We start from the raw sequence: 24,517 nt of genomic DNA, 5'->3' as shown, positions 1-24,517 counted from the left end.
CAACTCTGGCAGCTAGTCCCGAAAGCAGTGGCACTTGTGGCAGGTGTCAGCGGAAGTGCCAGTAAGAGGTGCCGAGGTCAGCCGAAGTCAGCCGAACGCAGTGGCACTTGTGGCAGGTGTCAGACCTGCCACCGGAAGTGCCAGTACGAGGTGCGGTGTCACGATTTGCGCTCGGCCCTGCTGTCTTCGGGGCACCGAGAGCCACAACAGCAAACATCGAACTAGCGGGTTTAACGAAAAATGGTTAGCAGAGCCGAAGTTCAATGGGTGGCTTTATAAAACCAAATATGGTAAGCATGTTTTGTACGAATATAACGCATTTTAATTTATCCTGAGTTAACAGCAAAGTGTTGCTATTAAATAAAGCTTAGATGTTCCGTTGCTAAAGCTGTTTTGTGGCGTTCTTGGGTATGTTTTGCCGTACAAATATTTGCTCAACTACAGTCTTACAAAAAGGAACAATTTTGACACTGTTAACTAAAAATACAATTAAAATAAATACAACTTGTTTGCACTTACGTTGAATCCTACTTTAACAGCTATATGTTACCCTGCAACCTAGGATGGCTGAGGGTAATGTATGAGATGATCTTCCCTCAACGTGTGATGCTGTGGAATAGGAAAGACGAGACACACACGTTGAGCTTCCTTCTCATTCAACTGGAAGATTTATTCTTCTTGTGTTATAAACATACTTCATATGCAACATGCTTCAGGTATCACATACTTCAGTAGAGAACTATTAACTTCATTACATCAGAAATGACTAATATAACTTTAAACCAAACAATCACTCTTTCAATATAAACTGAAAAAGGCGCAATGCCTCTTCAACACTGTGCCTCGGCGCTCAGCCTCACACAGATATGATTTATCAGGGTTTTCAACAACCCATAAAATAAAATAAAAATAAAAAACATCACATCTATAAAATAGAGAAACCAGAACAATGTCCCTTGAGTGAGACTCTCCCAAAAAGTGCCAAACACAAGCTCAAATGAACTCTGCTGTCCGTCAGCTAGCTCCTCAGCTAGCTCACACACACGTGCACAGGCCCGCTAGCATTAGCTCCAACCAGCCCCCAGAACAAGTCCCGCCCTCATACACAACAATTACAAGACGAACTTTGCGACTCATTAGTCGACAGCTGACTCAAGGACCTCCTCAACTCTTCCAAGAAGCGTATATATATTCAAAATAACACATTTTTACTGACCTGTGGAATAGGAAAGACGAGACACACACGTTGAGCTTCCTTCTCATTCAACTGGAAGATTTATTCTTCTTGTGTGCTCAATCTTTTCTATGCCACCAACGCGGCAGCGCCCCTAGCGGTTGTGTGCGGCATTGCATAGGACTAACTAAAATGACACTACAGAACTTAGTACAAAGAGAAATTAAAGATACAAAAAAATAAAAATTATGTTGGGGTGCCTATTTTCTTAATTATTGTTTTAATTTACTAAGAGCTCATTTTTCACCCCTCTACACTCTCCCTCACTTAAAAAAAATGTCTCCTGACATTAACAGTTTCTTATGCGAGTCTCACTGTATGGGACTGTACTGCTGATACAGATGTGGATATGGAAGATAAGGAAATGGCAGTAGACCAGGTGTCGTCATGAAGGGTTGGTTGAACAGCAACGGACTAACACCTGCACTCCAACAACTATATGATGGCTGGCCAAGTGTCTCATATGTTAGTCTTTCTGTTGGTCTCCCTCTTCTCTCTGATCTACGTACATTACTTTCCCCTCTGGTTTCTTCCATCTCCATCTGATTCTGATCTCTTTCACACTGTTAAGGAAGAATTACCTAAAATAGGTTAACTTTGGAAAAAAGTCTGGCTCTCTCTTCCTTTAGATCCCAGGTCCTCTCGGCAGGCCACATGTAGGCACAAGGAAACAACAATGCGTGTTGACGTCACAGAATTACAGAGTTTAATCCAATATAAGACAATGCATAAACTTAAAAGTAAGACAATGCACAAACTTACACCAGAAACTGCAGAACGACGGAGACATACATTCATTTACCTGACATAAAAGGAAAGAAAGAAAGAAAGAAAAGCAAAGACGTGCAAAGACATCTTTGGAGAATTGCAAGAGCAAATCTAAATTGTTACTTCTGTGTAGAAAGTTTTATCCTCTTGTATTTAATTTATTCAAATAAGGCGTACCTTTGCTCCTCCAACCAGGAGCTATCTCTGACCCTCTATCTGAAGCCTAAACCCCTGCCGTGTTTACGGCCTTTCACAGATGAGTGTGAAAAGCTACAACTTCCACTGTATTGTTTTCCCACAGACAAAAGGCAGTTCAAACGATCTTAGCAAACCATCTGCTGTAACTACAGGTAAAATAAAGGTCAATAGGCCAGAATAAGTTACTGATTTAAAACCACAATTAGGCCATTTGAATCAAGACATATTAAGTTTTAAAACTAGCTTATTTTAAATTTATTTTCTCAACAGTTCCCTCTTTTAATCTCTTAATAGAGATTACACTCCAAAATATAATTTTAAAATATGCTATGCGATGGAATAAGCCTAAATTCAGAAACACCATATTATAGCTGATAAATTACGCCCCTCTTTTTGCATGCAACCTTCTACATAACATTTGTTGTTAAAATGTTGGCATATTCATAGCACATAAAATCACAGCAAAATCATATAAAGGATTCAAATCCTAAAATAAATGTTCAAAATTATCTAGCCCATAGTCATATCTTACCAAAAGATGATGCATAAATTTATCAATACTTAACAAAAACTTTACCACAAATCTTAATGTTATACTTAAAATGATATTTAAGAAAAGTCAATCATATTCCTGATGTAAATAGGATGTTACACATATATTTGTCCAAAATTATCCATGCAATAAATGAGCAAGTTTGATACAATATACTGCATATAAAAACTTACAAGCTATTAATAAACTTCCAGTTGAATAGTTTTTGTACAATTTTTTCTTTTTTTTTTTTTTCTTTTTTTTTTTCACATATCTTCATTTTGTGTCCGTGTTTCTTGATGCTCCTTGAAGTAAGATGAGTCCGTTGGCACGTCGTAGATGAAAGATGAAAACTTGTTAATAGGAAAAACAAAGATGATCCTCTCGTCTCCAGCAGCTCATTTTCCTGATAGTTTTGAACTCAGGGTCGTCAGCTCAGTAACGATGCTCACCTATTTAGGGATTATTATGCCCAGAATTTGGTGAGTTTAACAAAGAGGCCGTTCCCTCTTTTCCAATTTGATGACATCAAAAGCAGAGTAGAATGAAAGAAATCCTGATGAACATCTAGGTGTGAGGTCGTCCTCCGGCCAGGAAAGATCCTCAGTCACACCAGGTTGTGGTCCTTTGTTATTCAAGGAGGTCATCAGCTGGTCACCATACTGGAACAGAGTCTGTCACCTATCTAGAGCTCCTTAATGTATTTTAAAATAAAATAAGTAATTCCTTCCAATTTGAATTAATATTTCATTTATACTGATTTATTAATTAATCCTCTAATTATTCCTTACTGTTTCAAGTCATATATTGTTCTTGTTATCAAATCTTATTTTAATAGTTATTTTATTATCATAAAGTAAGAGATTTTGTGGTAGCTTTTAATTTTATTTATTTCTCTTTAAAACTTTATTCCAAATTATCATTTATTTCCTTATGTTAAGTCTCTTCCAGTAATTTTCCTTTTATATTATAACTCAGTAAACTTCGAATTTTAAGAAGCTTCTCCTTTAGAGCTGTATTTTGTCAATCTTTTGACCCTCTTTTTATATAAGGCCTACATCAGAGAAATAAATGTTTTCCCATTGTGTTGAACCCAAACCTTAACCATATTTTAGAAGCAGTTCCATAATTGTTAATTTTAAATCTCCAAATTAGACCAATTTAGTTTCAATCATCATATTTTCTGTTTTAAAACCTTAAAGTATGATCAGCCTGTTTTACATGAGTAAAGTTAACCGTGTCACTAAATATCAAAAATGACTTACTTTATTCCAATCATAGTTTTAAATCCCAAAATTTCAACCATTTCTACCTTTGATCCATTTATTCTTTTGAAAACCTATTTATAAAATATTTAATTGGATAATGAATTACCCTTTTTATATTGTTTATCAATTATCAATACCTTAAATTTTGGGGAGAGATTCGATACAGCTAAGTTTATTAAATGATGTAAATATTTAGTTTAGACCTTCCTGGATGTCTTAGTTAAACAACTTGTTTTAAATCATATAAAAAGAGATTCAACAATTCAACGATCACCTTCCTTAGTTTAAGAAACACTGTTTTATGTAAATTATTTGATAGGTAATATTAAGTTTAGTGTATTCAATTTATAAATTTTACTTATTTCATATCCAAATAGTTAGCTCATATTTAATGCTGCTAATACACCGTAAAACATTTAATGTATTTTGATTTAACTTTAACACCCTCTTTTTATGCTAAAAAGCAAAGAGAAATCCAAACTAAAATTTGCTTATTAGATCAATTCCATTCATTTCCCCCTGTTTCTATAACAGAACAAATGTTCTGTCATAGAATACAATAAAAATCCCATACAACTCATTGAGATGAAATCCGCTATCACCACTAACTTTAGCATCATATAACACAGTTGGATGCAATTTAAACATGGTGTCCCAGATGCTGTTACAATCTGTACACCTCAATCAAAGAATTTAATGTTTGATTAAATTTATGAAATCAACATAGAACTTGGTGTCATTAGCTCAGTAAGCTCTATAGACACTCAATCCACTTTAACACCTGAATTTTAAATTCCATTTAAATTTAAATTTAGTTTTCACTGAATGGTAGCCACTGTACTATGCAAATAAAATTTAGATCATCTTCCTTAGTAGATGAAACGTGACACACAATGAAATTCAGCTATCGTTAAGAAAAACTTATGTAATTGCAATAGTTCCCTTCCCATTCCTGTTTTAGGCAGGAAGGGAAAAACACATTAGCATTTTGTGAGACAAACAGAGTGAATCATGGAGGAAGTTAATGCATTTCCGAAAAATGCAAAATAGTAACCGTTGGGTCACACGAACCCTCAAACTGCATTGTAAAACCTCTGACACCAGGAGCTGGGTGTCCTCAACACTTAGCATTTCACAGCATGGGTTCAGGACGTGAAGGCAACCGGGCGCATCAGTGCTATAACTAAAGTAAGGAGAGAACAATGGCATCACACACTACAAAAATTTAAAAAACTTATTCACCACTACTAAGTTTTGTTGGCATCCATTTCGTCTCCAACCTGCAGACTGAAGGGAACCCCAGGAGTGGGCTTTGGCGCTCAGGTCACATAATCAGAGGTGAGAATCCAGGATCAAACATGAGAACACACAACAGGACCACTGCTGAGCGACTTGCCATGCCCCAATTCTTTATCTGCTGAATCAGAAGGTGTCCAGAGTAGCAGTCATTCCCACAGTGCAGAAACATCTGGATACAGTCCCTTTTTGATGAACTTTGGTCAGCCTTTCGTGGTCGACAGACCAGGACGTAGAAACACAGCAGATCAGTCATCCTCTGAAACCCCCGTCTGGGTTTGGACAAAAAGCTTTGATCTTTGTGGTCCAGACTCCCTGCTGATTCCAGGCCGTAGAGGACTCTCGCAGATAACGCCTGAGTCCCTTTTGTTTTCAGCCAGGTGTGAAAAGCAACACCCAAAGGAGACATCTGTTGCCAGGTCCTGTGAGCAGCACTTTGCCCTCACGTGACAACAGTTCATCTTCACTGACCTTAGTAATCGTTCAACCTCTTTTGGCTTTCATACAGCAGTCCAGCAGAAGATGGGCACAGTTCAGCATCTTTGTTCAGCAGCAACAACAGCGGCCTGATGCGGTAATCAAGAAGATCCTTTCTAATCACACCGTCCCATGATCTCTGAGCTTGAAAGACCCTGCCCCAAAGATCGCCATCAAGTCAGAAGGAAGGAGAACTGCCAGAGAAAAATAATACAAAGTAATTAAAAATCAAAACTTATATATGCCACATTTTGTTACTTTCACTATTATAAATAAAATTTAATTTTATCTTGTGATGCATCCTTCCGTGTGGCTCTAGATTTGTTGTTACAACACAGACGGCCAACTGCCTCAAGTCCTGAACTGCAAAAGAATAAACATAGAAATGTATTAAAACATTCCACCATCAGACGTGCCAGAATTAAGAAAATAAAGACACTTACTGTTCAAAATCAATAGACGTCAATACCTCGATGACATTCACTCTGTTTGTGCCAAATATCAACTACAAATTTTAAAATCACAACGTCACAAACTCATTAAAGAACTAGAACAAAATCTAGAATGTCCCAGTACTGACACTTATAAAAGTTGTGATTGAGTTGCACTTTGTCAAATAATTATGTATTTCATATTGTCCTAGTAAACACCAAACATCCTTATCATTGTCCCACGCTTCAAGACAAAGTCCTATTTTAAAATTTCAGAAGTTATTCACATTTTATTTGAATTTCATAGCAGTTTTAACCAAAATTTTCCTCAAAATTCACAATTTACACCCAACTGTATATAATCAACATCAGCAGTGATGCAGAAATCCATCAACAATTTTAAATGTAAATGAACATTTCATAGATGTTGTTTAAAGCTGTTCAATTTTAGATGATCAAATCTAATTTAGTAGAAGCTTCTATATCACATACACCATATTTTAGTCAAGCAGGAAGGCAATATAACTCTACATTAAAGAAATCCATAATTCACTATTGTTGAATAAAAAAGTCATTATTGATTAACTAATTTACAATTAACCGTATCCAAAAATTTACCAGGAATTAGGGTCTACTTCTCCTTCTCCCCCTGTTGATATAATAAAATTATCATTTTGAAAACAATTTTGAATCTATGTTACTGTTATAATTTGCTGAAAAACCAAAATATTATAAGACGTTCCACCATTTCTCCATATCACCCATCTAGTATTCAAAATAGATGATATTCAAACTGAGATGTTTCAAATTTCAAAGTTCTATCAGTAATCTCTTAACTTTATAATATCCCCCTGTGTTTTTCTTATTTCAAAAAGAAAAACAATTTAGAGGTGGAAAACTAAAATTGAAGAACTTTCTCCCATTATGCTAAAATTTCAACATGTCCAATCAGTTACCCATGTAACATATAAACCAAGTTAATTTAGTTAGAAGTTAGGTTAGTTTGTTAGTGTTGTTAGTCAAAGTGGACGAGACAGTTTCCTAATAACTACATTTATCTTCTTTAAGTCAAGGCTGAATTCTTATTTTGTATTAATTCTACTGCACAAGCAGATGATTCAGCTTTAACCAGATTGTGATACCAAAATATGCAATCTTCACCTTTAACATTGTCCGTAAAGCAGTAGTACAAGTAAATTTATGAAACAAAACCTTTACTGTCCCTAAATAGTTTAAAATAAGAAAAATATCACACAGCTACTCCCTAAAGTGACGTCATATGTACATAGCGCTTCCTAAAACCCATCAATGGCCATATGCATACACATTCACTCTCATTCACACTCAAACAGACTCTTTAACATCCCATTGTAAGAAAGATGCAGGATGTTACCCCAGATCAAACTGACCAAACAAAGTGAGGTGTGATCTGCCCCCAACACTGCCGTGAGAGCAGGAACATGACCCCATTCTAAGCATCTGAAGGGAGCTGTACATTAGTTGACCCATAATGTAAGAAATATACTCCCAATTATCCTCGATGACATTGGGCAAACACATTAAGTAGTGTAATCCACCTACAGCAACTGAAAAGATCCCCATGTTCACCTGTAATTTTCCGTCACACTCCAACATGTGAAATAAAATATTTGTGAACCATAAAGTTAGAACTTCCCAATTTGTACTGGTTCCATCTTCCAAACACATATTTACCCAAATTTCAAACCAAAATTCATCCTGTAGAAAGTTTTAAACACAATTATGATAAGACTATGCCCGAAAGGAAACAAAATCATCCAACAGTTCTAATGTTGTTCAGTTTTGAGTGAACCTGTTTCAAAAACTCCATGTTATACACACAACCTTATTTCATGATAGCCCACTGTTATTAAATGGCTACCCAGTAACTAGACCCCCTGTAGGAAAGTCCCAAAAACCATTCATATGGTCATGAAATAAGAAAAAATGGACTGCACACGAAGATCATCCTACAAGAAACAAAGTAATTCATTAGTGTTCCAACATGTCCCACATTAACAGTGTACAAAACACTGTCAAGGAGAAAAACATCATATTTATCAGTTCTGCGTCCCCGTTCTGATAAGTGAGGGTGTTCCATCCAGTGTCAGGAAACCTAGAAATTGAAGTGATTGTAAATGTTACAATATTATGAAAAAGCAATGAGATCATTCCAGTGCTCCAGCCTGGAACTGACACCACACATTTCTCCCGCTGAGAAAGTAGAAACATCTGTAAATCTGTCATTTTGTACTTTTCATTTCAACATAAAACACAGTTCTAAAAGAAATTCACATCAAAATCCAAGAATCCTGAAAGAGTGAGCTGGAAATGTCAGTGCTAACAGAACTGCAGCACTCCCAAAATGCAAATGGAGTGGTCAATCAGGCCCCCTGCTCTGTGGAACAAAACCTGTAACCAAAATGGAGAAGAAATCTCTGTCCCACAGAAGCATGAGTTAACAGAAACACAGCAACAGAACATCCAGCAAAACAGACAAACACATAAGACACAAATCTCTTCTGCACAATCTCAACACAACTCAGACTGAGACAGACAGCAGCGCGTGGCGGAACATATAACGGCGGAAGACAGACACACAATCAGTAATAGATCAACCCGCACACAAACACAGATACACAGACGACGTCGTAGTTCAGCCAAGAAAAGACAGGAAAGAAAATGTCAGGCGCCAGCTCAAAAGAACGTATGATGCATCTTATAATCTTCCAACTTCACTTTTACAAATCTCTTTTATTCTCAACTTATCTCAGTCCTTCTAAGGTGATACAACCTGTTCCAAATTAAATAACTTATCTCAGTCCTTCTAAGGTGATACAACCTGTTTTCAGTCCTTTATACTCCTGGCAACTCGATTCAGAGTCCCAGAGAATGGTGATTCAACCCGTTTCAGTCCTTTTACTCCCAGAGTAGGGTGATTCAACCTGCTTCAGTCCTTTTACTCCTGAGTAAGGTGATTCAACCCGCTTCTATCCTATTAATCCCAAACCAGTCCAATTATAAGTCCACTGGAGATGAGCCATAATCTCCGGGCCGATTCAAGCCCACACTATCTGAATACACAAAGACCCAAATTCTTTTAAAGAGGTACGGGACGACTCTCAGGGCAAAGAATTCAAAAGAAACCCAGCTTTAGCAGAGGTAGCGCAAAGTCCTGCTGCTTGGAACAGCCACGAACCCCCGTTTATGTGTATTTTCAAATCCTTAAACTACAGACTCTTTTAGGAGGGATTCTATATACCGCTGCAGTTTCTAAATTCCGTGATGCCGCACACACCAAAAGCAATCAGCGACGGTCCAACGACACAGCACTTCAGACAACCAAAAAACAATTAAATACTGTCTTACCACACCGAAGCGTCGGGCCGAAACGGATCAATCAGGGCCAAACAGCCGCCCACCGAGACTCCAGAACCGGCACGAGCCCCCAAATGTTAAGGAAGAATTACCTAAAATAGGTTAACTTTGGAAAAAAGTCTGGCTCTCTCTTCCTTTAGATCCCAGGTCCTCTCGGCAGGCCACGTGTAGGCACAAGGAAACAACAATGCGTGTTGACGTCACAGAATTACAGAGTTTAATCCAATATAAGACAATGCATAAACTTAAAAGTAAGACAATGCACAAACTTACACCAGAAACTGCAGAACGACGGAGACATACATTCATTTACCTGACATAAAAGGAAAGAAAGAAAGAAAGAAAAGCAAAGACGTGCAAAGACATCTTTGGAGAATTGCAAGAGCAAATCTAAATTGTTACTTCTGTGTAGAAAGTTTTATCCTCTTGTATTTAATTTATTCAAATAAGGCGTACCTTTGCTCCTCCAACCAGGAGCTATCTCTGACCCTCTATCTGAAGCCTAAACCCCTGCCGTGTTTACGGCCTTTCACAGATGAGTGTGAAAAGCTACAACTTCCACTGTATTGTTTTCCCACAGACAAAAGGCAGTTCAAACGATCTTAGCAAACCATCTGCTGTAACTACAGGTAAAATAAAGGTCAATAGGCCAGAATAAGTTACTGATTTAAAACCACAATTAGGCCATTTGAATCAAGACATATTAAGTTTTAAAACTAGCTTATTTTAAATTTATTTTCTCAACAACACATTTCAGATGTTTCTTCAGTTTCAGCAGTAGTTCTTTCGTTGATAATGGCTTCTCTTGAAGAGGGACAGAACTCTTCAGCTGTTGCACGCAGATTATTTTGATTTTCTTGGTTCTGTCTTGTCACAATATGTTCTTGTTCAGAATTTTGAGTCTGGTTTGACTGTAGTTGTTGTGGGTTTACAAATCCATAACACGGGATTCTGCTCTGGAGATTATGGTGGTAAGTAAACTCTTCCTCTTCTTCACCAGAGTCATGCATTTCAGGTTCATTCTCACGTCTTTCAGTTTGCCACTTTCTTTTCTGTTTTGTCTGTTCTCTCACAGAAAGTTCATCCTCCAGAGGTAGGTCGTTGACAGGTAGCAACAGGTTTCTGTGAAGCACACGCATGGTTTTGTTACCCCTCTCTTGCTGTACTTTGTAGACAGGTCCACCCCCCACTCTTTCAATCACGCGGTACAACGCCTGCTCCCAGTATGAGCGGAGTTTACCTGGACCTCCCCTTTCTGAGAGGTTTTTAACCAGGACTCTATCGCCTGCCTGGAGAGTGACACCTCTGGCGCGTCTGTCATATTGCTTTTTGCCTTTAGCTGAAGACTTTTGACTGTTGTTGGCAGCTATTTGGTATGCCACACACATCCTTTCAGCCCACTTTTTAACAAAGGTTTGATGGTTGCAGTCTTCAGTCTCTTTCCTGGTGCCAAAAAGCAAATCGACTGGTAGACGTGGAGCCCTGCCATACAATAGGAAGAAAGGCGAGTATCCTGTCGCTTCATGCCTCGTGCAATTATATGCATGCACGATTTGTGGCAGATGATCTTTCCAGTCACTTTTTTTCTCCTCTTGTAAGGTGCGCAACATCTGGAGAAGCGTGCGGTTCAGTCGCTCCACTGGATTGCACTGGGGATGATAGGGAGTGGTGCGTGAGTGAGAAATTCCTGAGAGTTGTTGTAATCTTTGGAATAAACTGTTCTCAAATTCACGTCCCTGATCGTGATGGAGTTTCTCTGGGTACCCAAAACGAGGAATAAAATCTTGGAATATCTTTTCAGCTGCTGTCTTTCCGGATTTGTTTCTCGTTGGGTACGCTTGTGCAAAGCGAGTGAAATGGTCAGCGACAACCAGGATATACTCGTATCCTCCTTTGCTTGGCTCCAAATGCAAATAATCAATAGAGACCAACTCAAATGGCGCACTAGTTGTGATGGATCCCATTGGAGCTCTCTGTGGGACATTGGGATGTTTTTGTTTAATACATTGACATCTCTTTGTCACATAATCCTCAATGTCTTGTTGCATGTTCGGCCAGTAAAAGCGTTCTCGAGCAAGATGGATCACCTTGTCAGGACCGACATGGCCCATGTCATCATGCAAGCTCTTCAACACTAATGGTTTGAGTTTTTCTGGGAGAACTAGCTGTCTGTTTAGTTCTGTTTTCCGGAAAAGTAGTCCATTTTCCATGACTAGCTTGTTCCACTCGTACAACAGTCTCCTTGTTTCTTTACACATGGTTCTTTTATCCTTTTCATTTGGACTCCAGTTTCTTTGTTTCAATGACACAATCTCTTTAATAGCTCTATCTTCTTGTTGTGCTGCTCTGATGTTTTCAGCCATGATGGTCATGACACCATCCGGTAGGTTAGCCTCATCATTTTCATCAGCAAGTTGTAATGCAGCAATCCAGGGAACATCATTGCTTTGTGTTGCTTTGTTGCCTTGCCACACTGCAGAGACTACTTCAGGTGACACTGTCTCGGTGTGATCTTTCATGTACTGTTCAAGGCCTACTGGGTATCTGGACAACATATCTGCATCAGCATTCCTCTTTCCCGGTCTATACTTGATATCAAAGTGGAAGTCGGCCAATTCCCCAACCCACCTGTGACCTACAGCATTTAACCTGGCAGAACTCAAAACATAAGTCAGGGGATTGTTATCTGTATAGACCGTGAAAGTTGGTGCATAATACAGATAGTCTCGAAACTTATCACAAATGGCCCACTTGAGTGCTAGGAACTCAAGTTTACCAGAATGGAGATGATAGTTTCGTTCAGCAGGTGTTAAGGTCCTAGATCCGTAGCCAATAACACGCAGCTTGTTATTTTGGGACTGATACAAAACCGCTCCAAGCCCTTCATTTGATGCATCTGTATGCAAAACAAACGGACGATCAAAGTCGGGATAGGCTAATATGGGTGGATTGATCAGCATCTCCACAAGCTTGGACAGCACAGTCTGATGTTCAGTCGTCCATGTCACAGGTGTGCGGGAGGGAAGCTGACCTGTGTTTTCTTTAATTTTACAACCTCGACCCTTAGAAGTCTGGAGCTTGTTGGGCTTACTTGTGTTGGCTGAGTTTTGAAGGAGTTCAAACAGAGGTCTTGCCAGTCGAGAGAAATCTTGGATGAAGGATCGGTAATAACTAAGGAAACCTAGCAATGTCCGAACTTCTCCAACTGTGTGAGGTTTCTTCTCCTTCAGAGCTATAACAGCTTCCAAATCTTTTGGGTCAATCTGGACGCCTTCTCCTGAAACCATGCGGCCTAGATAACGAATTTGTCTCTTGAAAAGCTCGCATTTGGCTGGTCGAAGTTTAATGCCATGTTGTCTCATTCTGCAGAAAACTTGCCTCAGATGGTCCACGTGTTCCTCAAATGTTTTTGAGTAGCAGAGGACATCATCTAAATAAGGTACGCAGCACTCATCCCTGATGCCTTCTAATACACCTTCCATACATCTCTGGAATGCAGCTGGCGCATTGGTCAGTCCGAATGGAATCCTTACCCATTCGTAAAGACCCCAAGGTGTGCTAAATGCTGTCAGATGCCTTGACTCCTCACTCACAAACCCTTGGTGATATGCACTTCCTTGATCTAAAATGGAGAACCATGAATTTCCTCCAAGACTGTCCAATAGATCCTGAATGCGTGGTAGTGGATGGCGGTCTGGAGTGGTTTTACGGTTGAGTTCACGGAAGTCAACACAAAGACGCAGACTGTGGTCTTTCTTTCGCACACAGACGACAGGTGAGGAATAGGCTGAAACTGACTTTCTGACCCACCCTCTGTCCAAAAGGTTGGAAATATAATCCTTAACCTCTTTAAACAATGGCCGAGGAATGGAGTTATAATTTTTTTGGACAGGGATGTTATCTGTTGTGGTAATCTGGAGCTGTAAACCAGGAATGCATCCAATGTCGCCTTCTTCAGATGCAAACACATCTGATTCTTCATACAACATTTGGTGTACTATATCTTGTTCATGTCCAGACAGATGATCCAGATTAACATTTGGATGCCATTTTTCTTGTGAATGAACAGGTGTATGGTTCCTCTGTTTGGCGCAGTCTCCATCATTTAGCGAGTTCACATGAGTGGTGCACAAGAGTGGATCATCCTGTCCACTGACTCGTTTATGAGATGATGGAGAGATGTTCACAGGTTTGGTTCCATCAATTTCCTCAATGAATCCTAAAGCTGTTCTTGGAGGTAAGAAAATGTCATGGTTGGTTGAATTCTGGATTGGAATTCTCACAATTTTTGAAACTCCAACAGGAACATCAACCAGGGCAGGAAATAACTCCAACCCATCTGGTACGATGCTCTGTATGTCTGGTTCAAACAACATTACTCCCCCTCCTGGAAAAGTCCTGATGCAACATTTCACTTCACAGATTTGGCCACTTTGAACATTAAGACCCTTCTTTCCAACTCTCATTGTTGAACTATTTGATTCTTTTTGAGATGGCATAGTGCAAACCACAGAAACTAGAGTTTCAACACTACTCTTTTGGATTCTCAAAGCCTCTGACAGTAAGTCCACTAAGTTGATGTTGTTTGTCTGGTCAGTGTTTCCCATTATGATTTCTTGTATCACATTAAAGCCTAGCAAAGGGCTACTCACACTCTCTTGACTTACAAGCAATGGAACATAGAGGGCAACTGAACCATATTTGATGCTTTTGATCTCGAGCAGGACTTCTATCCACCCATCAAATGGCACCTCTGTTCCATTAGCTGCTGTGACTTTGAGAGGGTGTTCTGGTAGTAGACTCTCAAGTGGTTGGATCATTACATTTGGTAGAGCTTTCTGCACCCATGACTTCTCCACTATGCTCACTTGTGCCCCACTGTCCAATAGCATCTGCAACTTGACCCCATTTAGTTGGCATGTCACAGTGCATCTACCACCAATCAGCTGTGCAACACGTTTCTTCTTAGTAAAGTCGTTTTGTTTGATGGGCCTGATGGAGGATGATGTGCTCTCTTCAGGATGCAGCTTTGCAGTGGGGTGGGACTCTGCATTCTGCCTGGTCACTGGTGGTCCCGCCCCAGCGACCTCACCCAGTTTCCCGACTGGTTGTTCTTCATCAGACAGCCAACCGCTCTGTGTCCCTCTTTCCCGCACTTGAAACAGTGGCTGCAGCTCTCAATTCCTTGGGAGACACATTGCTGACATCTTCGTTTAGCTTCTGGTTTTGTTGGTTGTTTTTGGTGGGGAAAAGGTGTGTGAATGTTTTCAGTCCCTGAACTAGACATAGGTGTTAAAGCTTTCTCTAAACTCTTGGTTAGTGATGAAACCTGTGCTGTTAGCTCTTGTATGGCAGTACGATTAGCTTGGACTTCTGCCTGCATCTGAACTGCATTCTGATTTTTCTTATCCATCTGCACTGTACTGACACTGACTACCTTTGGTTTGAGAGCCTGACCTAGTCTATTCTGTCTCTCCGTCTCTTCACCTACTGACCTTGTTATCACTTCTAGGATAAAGTCATCAGTGACCTTCTCGTCTGAAATGTGGGGTTTAAGATCTCGTCGGACATATGAATATTTTTCATGCATCCCCTGATACAGTGAATGTAGGAACACTCCTTGAACTAGCTTCTTGTCATACTGGAAACCTGTACTTACTTTGGAAGCAAAAAGTACACGCTGTTTTAACCCCATCAGTCTATACATAAACTGTTGTGGACCTTCTTTATCATTTTGTCTCGCATTGCTCAGTTCCTGAAATAATTCAGTGCTGCTCTTATCTTTAAGATGTGCTCTGTGACGTCCGTCAGTTATTGTGTTTTGTCCTGAGGCGGAGCAGAAGGGGCGGGACCAGGATTCGCCAGGCCCAGCGCGTCCTCGGGATATAAGCAGCCTGCTTCAGCGCGTGAGGGAGAGAGGACAGGAGCTGAAGCTGGCTTGGAGCTGAGCCTGCTTCTCCACCCAGCTTGATTCTACAGAGGGCTTATCCGTGGAGCAATGCCACCGACCACGGGGGGGGAGCACCCGCTTGTCGATGCTGGTCCTGTTTATTTGCTTGGATTGTACAATAAAGACTGTATTCTTTTATTGAAGGCCGTGTCTCTCTGGCTTTTTGTGGCGGCTCACGAGCCGGGTCGTAACAAAATGGGGGCTTGTCGTTAGTTGAACCTGGTTGCGTTTGGATAATTTGTTGTTTTTGGTTAAGATTTGGTTTCTGGATTTTTATTTATTTATTTATTTATTTTTTTTGTGGTTGTTGGATGGCGTAGTTTGTTTTGTTTGTTTTCTCCGGGTGTGGCGTTTCGTTTATTTTTTTTCTGTAATCAGTGGGTTGAGTGTTCATCGTGTACACCTGTTTGCAGCTTTGGTCCCCTGATAGGCGATAGAGGTGTAGCTCCTTTGGGCTTCATCTGGTCGTTGTCTTTGTAGTGTCGCTTCTAGGTGGTTAGTGTTAACTGTTTACAGTTATCTCGGGAGCACGTCCGTGGGATTCTAGGCAGGGAATCTGTATAGATTTCCTTTCTGGCCCGCTGGTTTAAGGTGCGTAACAACCCGCCGCCGAAAAGCGTGAAGACTAGGGATCAGCTGTTAGGTAAGTTTTTGTATATAGGCAAGAATAGTGGGGTTCTCAGTCTGCCTTTTGGGTACACGACTTGGCACTTTTCCCTGGTTACTGTTTGCGTTTCGTTATAAATGATCATGACTTCTCTCTCTGAATTTTTTGATTCTCCCTCAGAGGAGTTTTTGGAAGGTTGCTCAAAAGAGCAATTATTCGAGATTGGAAAACATTACGGGGTGGAAATTGATGGCCGACGGTCTAAAGAGAATGTGAAGTCCATTTTGGTCGCAAATTTAGTTGAAAAGGACATTTTGCACAGCTCAGTTGGTGAGATTACAGCTAAACCTACTGTTTTACCTCCTGGTTTGACATTTGAGCAGCATAGGGAATTGCTGTTGTTACAGTTTGAACACGATAAGTTCAAAATGAAAGTACAACTGGAAGCAGAGCACACTAGATTGGAGATCGAACGGACACGGCTAGATTTGGCTAAACAGAGTGTTGCGTCTGGAGTCTCTCGTTCTTCTTCCGTTGCTTCTGAGGCAGTTGATATGGAGTTTGATGTCATTGGGAATTTACGTTTATTGCCTAAATTTAATGAACTTGATCCAGATTCTTTTTTCGTCATTTTTGAGCGTGTGGCTGAGGCGCGCAGCTGGTCTGATTCTGCACGTGTGCTGTTGTTGCAGTGTGTGCTTGTGGGGCGTGCTCAAGAAGTTTTTTCTACGTTGTCTGACTCTGATTGCCATGACTATGCTAAGGTGAAAGCTGCTGTTTTAAAAACTTATGAGTTGGTGCCTGAGGCATATAGGCAGAGGTTTCGGAGTTGCAGAAAAAACTCTGAGCAGAGTTACCTGGAATTTGCCAGAGATATTAAAATGCATTTTATGCGGTGGTGCGCGGCAGCAGAAGTTAAAACCTTTGAGCAGCTATGTGAACTTGTTGTTTTGGAACAACTTAAAAACTCAGTTCCTGAGGTGGTTGCTACTTATATTTGTGAACAGAAAGCTCAGACGGCAGCTGCAGCCGCGGCGCTCGCGGATGATTACGTTTTGACCCATAAATCCCAGTTTCCGACAGCAAGTGGTTTCAGGGGGGACATTGGGCGAAGCGATAGTTCTCGCCGTCCTGCTGGTTTGCGTAAGGTGGAAGTTAAACCTCCTGGTTCTTTTGACAGTAATGATCGTTGTAACTACTGCCATAAGCGTGGTCATTGGAAGGCGGATTGCCATCTATTTAAGTCTAGAACTCCAACATTTCAGTCTAGACCAGAGGGGGCGGGTTTAGCGGCACCTGTGTTTACAGGTGTAGAGAAACGAAAGGAATCGCCGCTCGTAGAGCCTGTGGAATCATATTTACCATTTATAAGAGATGGTTATGTATCATTGGCAAAAGGTGAAAAGAAAATACCTGTGAAAGTACTTAGAGACACTGGTGCGTTTAATTCTTTTATTCAGGCGGATGTATTGCCTCTCCCTGAGCACACAGAGACGGACAACTGTATTCCGGTGAGGGATATGGGTTTGAATATTTTGTTGGTTCCTCTCCACAGGGTGTTTTTGGAGTGCCAGCTTTTTTGTGGAGAGGCTTTGTTGGCGGTGCGACCTGCGTTACCTATTGACGGGGTCTCGGTCATTTTGGGTAATGATCTAGCGGGTTCCAGCATGTGGACAGATGAATCACCCACACCCTCAGTCGGCAGTGAGCCGGAGTCTCAGAAGTTGGATCGACAAGAGGAGAATGAGCGTGAATTGTCGAACGTTTTCACTGCTTGTGCTGTGACTCGAGCTATGTCGCGCTCTCAAGTGAACGGTGACAAGGACGCACAAGAGGAAAATAAAGATTACAAGTTCTTTTTGCCTCTTGCTGATTTTCCATTTCCTGTCACTAGTACTGATTTGATAACTGACCAACGTGCAGATTCCTCATTAAAAGAATTATTTCAACAGGTTCGTCCGGAGGGGGCTGTGTCAGACCACGAAGGTGCGTATTTTCTTCGAAACTCTGTGCTAATGAGAAGATGGGTGCCACATTTTGGTTCTGTGGAACATGCGGTGTTTCAAGTGGTAGTTCCCTCTAAATATCGTGAGGCACTGTTGAAAATAGCACATGATGATTCTGGACATGCTGGTGTAAAAAAAACATATGACCGAGTCCTTAGACATTTTTTTTGGCCTCGTTTGAAGAGGGATATTTCCTCCTATGTTAGGACATGTCATGTCTGTCAGCTAACTGCAAAGCCTAACCAACCTTTGAAACCCACGCCTTTATTACCCATCCCTGTTGCCACAGAACCGTTTGAGCACCTAATCATTGATTGTGTGGGTCCCTTGCCAAGGTCACGATCTGGGGCTTGCTATTTGTTAACTGTTATGTGCCAAAGTACTCGATATCCGGCTGCTTACCCGTTACGCACAATAACAGCAAAATCTGTGGTGCGTGCTCTTTCTCAGTTCATCTCTGTATTTGGCATTCCTCAGACTATTCAGTCGGATCAAGGCACAAATTTCTCTTCACGTCTTTTTGGCCAGGTGCTAAAACAGCTTCGTGTTAAACACAACAGATCTACGGCTTACCATGCAGAAAGTCAAGGAGCGTTGGAGCGTTTTCATCAAACTTTAAAGTCATTGCTCCGTGCTTATTGTATAGAACTGGGGAAGGATTGGGAGGATGGGTTACCATGGTTGATGTTGGCTGCTCGGGAGGTTACTCAGGAGAGCATAGGCTTTAGCCCAAATGAGTTGGTGTTTGGACACACCGTTAAGGGTCCCTTAGCAGCTGTGGCAGCGGAGTGGAAAGAACCAGAACCACCCCAAAATCTCATTGACTATGTGAACGGCTTTAGGCATAGACTGTATGCAGCGCGGAATTTGGCTAAAGAAAAGTTGTCTGCTAGCCAACATAAAATGAAATCTTTGTTTGATCGTCGAGCAGTGGAACGCTCGTTTTTGCCCGGGGATCAGGTTTTGGCACTGTGTCCCATTATTTCATCTCCTTTTCAAGCTAAGTTTTCCGGCCCGTATACAGTGTTAAAGCGGCTCTCTGATCAGAACTACCTCATTGCAACGCCTGAGCGCAGAAAAACCACGCAGTTGTGCCACGTGAATTTGCTAAAACCATACTATGCGCGAGATCAGGTAAAAAAATCTCCCGAGGACATACACCCAGTTTGTGCGGTTAATGAGGTTTATATGGCCACTTGTTCTAACGAGGAGACTGGTACCTTGGACAGCGCCATGACGCACGGGCGTCTTTCCAACTCGGAGTCGCTGCAGAAATTGGATGTGTTATTATCACATCTTTCTGAACATCATTCAAAACAGTTGAGTGAGCTAATTTATAGCTTCACGGGTTTGTTTTCTGATACTCCTGGGCGTACAACTTGGTTGGAACATGATATTGATGTGGGTCAGGCGAGTCCCATAAAACAACATTTTTATCGGGTAAACATGGAGAAACGAAAATGTCTTGATGCAGAAGTGAAATATATGTTGGATAATGGGATAGCTGAGCCATCTTCGTCTAGTTGGGCATCTCCTTGCATTTTGGTTCCTAAGCCAGATAATACATTCCGTTTTTGTTCAGACTATAGAAAATTAAATGCTGTCACAAAGCCCGATTCATTTCCACTTCCTAGAATGGATGATTGTGTGGATCAAGTTGGTTCGGCTAAATTCGTTAGCAGATTTGACTTGCTTAAAGGTTACTGGCAAGTTCCTCTGACAAAACGTGCACAGGAGTTAGCTGCGTTTGTTACTCCTTCTGGGTTGTATTCATACACAGTTATGCCGTTTGGACTTCGGAATGCACCCGCTACTTTTCAACGATTAATGAATTATGTGGTGGGAGATATGCCAGGTTGCGCGGTGTATTTAGATGACGTAGTGGTTTATTCTGATACTTGGGAACAACACATGGAGCGCATTCACGACTTGTTTACTCGCTTGTCGGTGGCAGGACTTACAATTAATCTTGCTAAGTGTGAGTTTGCGAAAGCAACCGTGACATACCTCGGCCATGTAGTTGGGCAGGGTCAAGTGCGCCCAGTCGCAGCCAAGGTGCAAGCAGTACAGAACTTTCCTGTTCCTGTTACAAAAAAGGATCTCATGCGTTTTCTTGGTCTGGTTGGTTATTATCGTTGTTTCTGTAAAAACTTTTCTTCGGTAGTAGCCCCATTAACCAGCTTGCTTTCTAAGGATGCCAAGTTTGACTGGTCTCCTTCTTGTCAGCATGCGTTTGAGCAGGTAAAGCAGCTTCTCTGTTGTGCTCCGGTTTTGGCTGCCCCACGCTTGAATGCTCCTTTTCAGCTCCATCTGGATGCCAGTTATGTGGGTGCAGGTGCAGTTTTGACACAAATGGATGACCAGGGAAATTGCAAGCCAGTCAGTTATTTTTCAAAAAAACTTAACAAACATCAATTAAATTACTCTGTGATCGAAAAGGAGACACTTGCTTTAATCCTGGCTTTGCAGCACTTTGATGTTTACTTGGGGGGTGGTGCTCCTATTGTTGTATATACGGATCATAATCCGCTTACATTTTTGACGACGCTAAAATGTCCTAATCAACGTTTGGTTCGTTGGTTGCTCTTTTTGCAGTCTTTTTCTTTGGATATACGGTACATAAAAGGACGAGATAATGTAGTTGCTGATGCGCTTTCTCGTGCCCCTGTATTGTAAACGACAATGCATCTTAGATCTGGATGATTTTTATTTATTTATTTATTTTTTTTATTTTTTTTTTACTTGGGATTCCCTTGTGGGAACCCATGTTTTGTGGGTGGGGGTGTGACGTCCGTCAGTTATTGTGTTTTGTCCTGAGGCGGAGCAGAAGGGGCGGGACCAGGATTCGCCAGGCCCAGCGCGTCCTCGGGATATAAGCAGCCTGCTTCAGCGCGTGAGGGAGAGAGGACAGGAGCTGAAGCTGGCTTGGAGCTGAGCCTGCTTCTCCACCCAGCTTGATTCTACAGAGGGCTTATCCGTGGAGCAATGCCACCGACCACGGGGGGGGAGCACCCGCTTGTCGATGCTGGTCCTGTTTATTTGCTTGGATTGTACAATAAAGACTGTATTCTTTTATTGAAGGCCGTGTCTCTCTGGCTTTTTGTGGCGGCTCACGAGCCGGGTCGTAACAGCTCTGAGAAAACGCTTCAGTTCAGTTACAGTCAGACTATCTTTTGTTATAAGCATGTCTTTAAATGTACCCGGTTTAATTATTCTGAGAACTGTTCTAATGATCTCAGTCTCAGTGAAACCTTCACTCAGTCCTTCATCAATTTGCTTACATAAACAGTTAAAGCTCACATCTGAGTCAGAGTCTGAGATCTGACCAGCCTGAATCCGAAATTCTCTTCGTGGGAGTAATGCAGCAACATCTGTCAGTTTTACTAACCCAGTTACCTGATCAGCAACAACTGGTGTTGATACTGTCTTACTCATCACTGAAGCTGCTACAGTCTGCTCAGCCTCATACACTGATGCAACTTCCTCTTCATCCACTGAATGATGCAGATTCTCTGCTTCTTGGGCTGACTGCAGTTCATCGATGAGGTCACGAAACATCAGCAGGCGCGACATCCCTTGGTCCTCCAGACTCCTCAATCGTTTACTTCTTAAAAAGTCAACAATGAAGTCAAAGAGTTCCACCTCGGACGACTCCTCCCCTGGCACGTCTTCTCCCACCTCATCTTGGCATGATACTGCTAGCTTGTGAAGCAGGTCTTTTCTAGCGTCATTCATCAGTTGGTGAAGCAACTGCTGGATCTCCCACTGAAGCTCATGTAGCGGCGACATCTCTGGATACCTGAAGTCTTGCCCTTAGGTCATCAGCTCATGGAACAGGAAGTCAGGATCCCTCGGTTCTTTGTTGGATAGCACCAAGCCAGCAGGAGGCGCTATCCCGGACGAGCCCCCAAATTTGTTACCCTGCAACCTAGGATGGCTGAGGGTAATGTATGAGATGATCTTCCCTCAACGTGTGATGCTGTGGAATAGGAAAGACGAGACACACACGTTGAGCTTCCTTCTCATTCAACTGGAAGATTTATTCTTCTTGTGTTATAAACATACTTCATATGCAACATGCTTCAGGTATCACATACTTCAGTAGAGAACTATTAACTTCATTACATCAGAAATGACTAATATAACTTTAAACCAAACAATCACTCTTTCAATATAAACTGAAAAAGGCGCAATGCCTCTTCAACACTGTGCCTCGGCGCTCAGCCTCACACAGATATGATTTATCAGGGTTTTCAACAACCCATAAAATAAAATAAAAATAAAAAACATCACATCTATAAAATAGAGAAACCAGAACAATGTCCCTTGAGTGAGACTCTCCCAAAAAGTGCCAAACACAAGCTCAAATGAACTCTGCTGTCCGTCAGCTAGCTCCTCAGCTAGCTCACACACACGTGCACAGGCCCGCTAGCATTAGCTCCAACCAGCCCCCAGAACAAGTCCCGCCCTCATACACAACAATTACAAGACGAACTTTGCGACTCATTAGTCGACAGCTGACTCAAGGACCTCCTCAACTCTTCCAAGAAGCGTATATATATTCAAAATAACACATTTTTACTGACCTGTGGAATAGGAAAGACGAGACACACACGTTGAGCTTCCTTCTCATTCAACTGGAAGATTTATTCTTCTTGTGTGCTCAATCTTTTCTATGCCACCAACGCGGCAGCGCCCCTAGCGGTTGTGTGCGGCATTGCATAGGACTAACTAAAATGACACTACAGAACTTAGTACAAAGAGAAATTAAAGATACAAAAAAATAAAAATTATGTTGGGGTGCCTATTTTCTTAATTATTGTTTTAATTTACTAAGAGCTCATTTTTCACCCCTCTACATATACTTATAAACAAATGAAATTAGCATAAATTAAGTGCAAACAAAGCACCAACACGTCTCGCATCAAAACCACTGAATAACAAAAGAAAACTCAAAGAAAAAGAGAGATGCTCTTCTTTATCGAGCTTTGATCTTTACAGTGGCACAGGAAGCATGTTGGATCTGCACATCATCCTTCTGAGTTTTGTAAAGAATTCTTCCAGAACCTTATCGAAGTCCATGTCAGTCACACGAGGTCCATTTATTCTGATTCGCAAACACGCTGTGAGGCTTTTGCCCTGAAGCCTGTTTCTGAGGTCCATCTTTATCTATTGAATATAAACCAGAACTGACATAAAATGTATAGCTAAAGAAACTTCTAGTTTCTAGAGTTCATAGCTGAAAAGTCTCTTTCACAGTTCACTCTTGAGACTGGAACTGTCAATGCAATGGCAGAGAGTAGTGACAGATTTGGGAAGAGAAGCTTCAGTTCATCAAAGTCAGAGACCATTTCCTGCGTCACCTCCAGCTGTGACCTGTCCTAAAACAAACAAACAAACAAATGTTTTTGGAATAATTACTTTTAGGGAAAAAGTGAATAATAAAAATTTAATGTTTTATAGAAATTTCTTAGACACTTTGCTTCTGCTATTTACCTTAAAATGCCTTGGCCAAGATGGACTTTGAAACTTGTCCATTCTTGGAGTACTGCCCCTTCATCCAAAGTGGGAAACGTTTTGACAAAGAGTCTCTTGAAAGTCATCTTCTTCCTTCTCCACTGATTGTGGGCTGAGTATGTTGAATGCAGCAAGGATGTTCATCTCTGGGAATCTCCTCTCAAGATGCTCAATCAGATGGTCCAAGTATGGCTTCATTACCTTGTGAAAATATGTATTTTTAAGAGATAAAACAAAAGTTAGTTGTCTAATTCTATAATATTTCCTAAGTTTGTAACTGGAAACACTGAGTATTAAAGACCTGAGTTTGAAAACAAGTTCAAAATCACCCCTATGGCTTCTCTCCTCCTCGGTCTGTCTGCTGAGGCATTTCACTCTTTCTTGAAAAAACTGAGATATGACCCTGGATGATGCACATCTCCTGCCTCCTTGATTTGTCGAATGGCCTCAATTGTAACAGGCACCTAATTAAATAAATAGATTAAAGATACAAGTCTTATTTGCCTTTCATAATTTTCCATAAACAAATAATTTTAGTCCTTAAAAATCAACTTACATGTTTCTTGATAGCCAAATAATTGACTTTTGGAAAAGCTTTGAAAGCCGTCTCAGGTGGGCACCCGATGATTATCAATCACGAAAAGTTTGTTGCCTCTGTCAGTTTTTTGTGTAGGAGTTATAACAGTTTCGTGTTTCATGGCGAGTATATAAACTTTGACCCCTAGTAACGCCCTTTCAGCATGCACAAAAAGTCCCCGTTTTGATAACTTTTAATCAGTTATTAAAAGTTTTATGAACCAACTGACCAAGTTTGAAGCCGATCGATTGAAATCCCTA

At 41.0% G+C, this 24,517-nt stretch overlaps 1 long non-coding RNA gene across 1 annotated transcript; it reads right to left on the bottom strand.

Moving 5' to 3' along the window:
* Positions 1-255: 255 nt before the first annotated feature.
* On the bottom strand, positions 256-23,544 carry LOC148158720 (uncharacterized). Its single transcript, XR_015763082.1, has 2 exons — positions 23,023-23,544; positions 256-539 (listed from the first exon to the last, which is right to left on the bottom strand). It is a non-coding gene; the product is annotated as an uncharacterized LOC148158720 (long non-coding RNA).
* Positions 23,545-24,517: the final 973 nt, after the last annotated feature.

The sequence above is a fragment of the Poecilia mexicana genome, unplaced genomic scaffold, assembly GCF_051168715.1.
Source record: "Poecilia mexicana isolate PSO_F unplaced genomic scaffold, ASM5116871v1 scaffold_6, whole genome shotgun sequence".
Classification (NCBI taxonomy): Eukaryota; Metazoa; Chordata; class Actinopteri; order Cyprinodontiformes; family Poeciliidae; genus Poecilia; species Poecilia mexicana.
The sequence above is the reverse complement of the archived record's forward strand: the minus strand, read 5'-3'. Positions and strand labels throughout refer to the sequence as shown.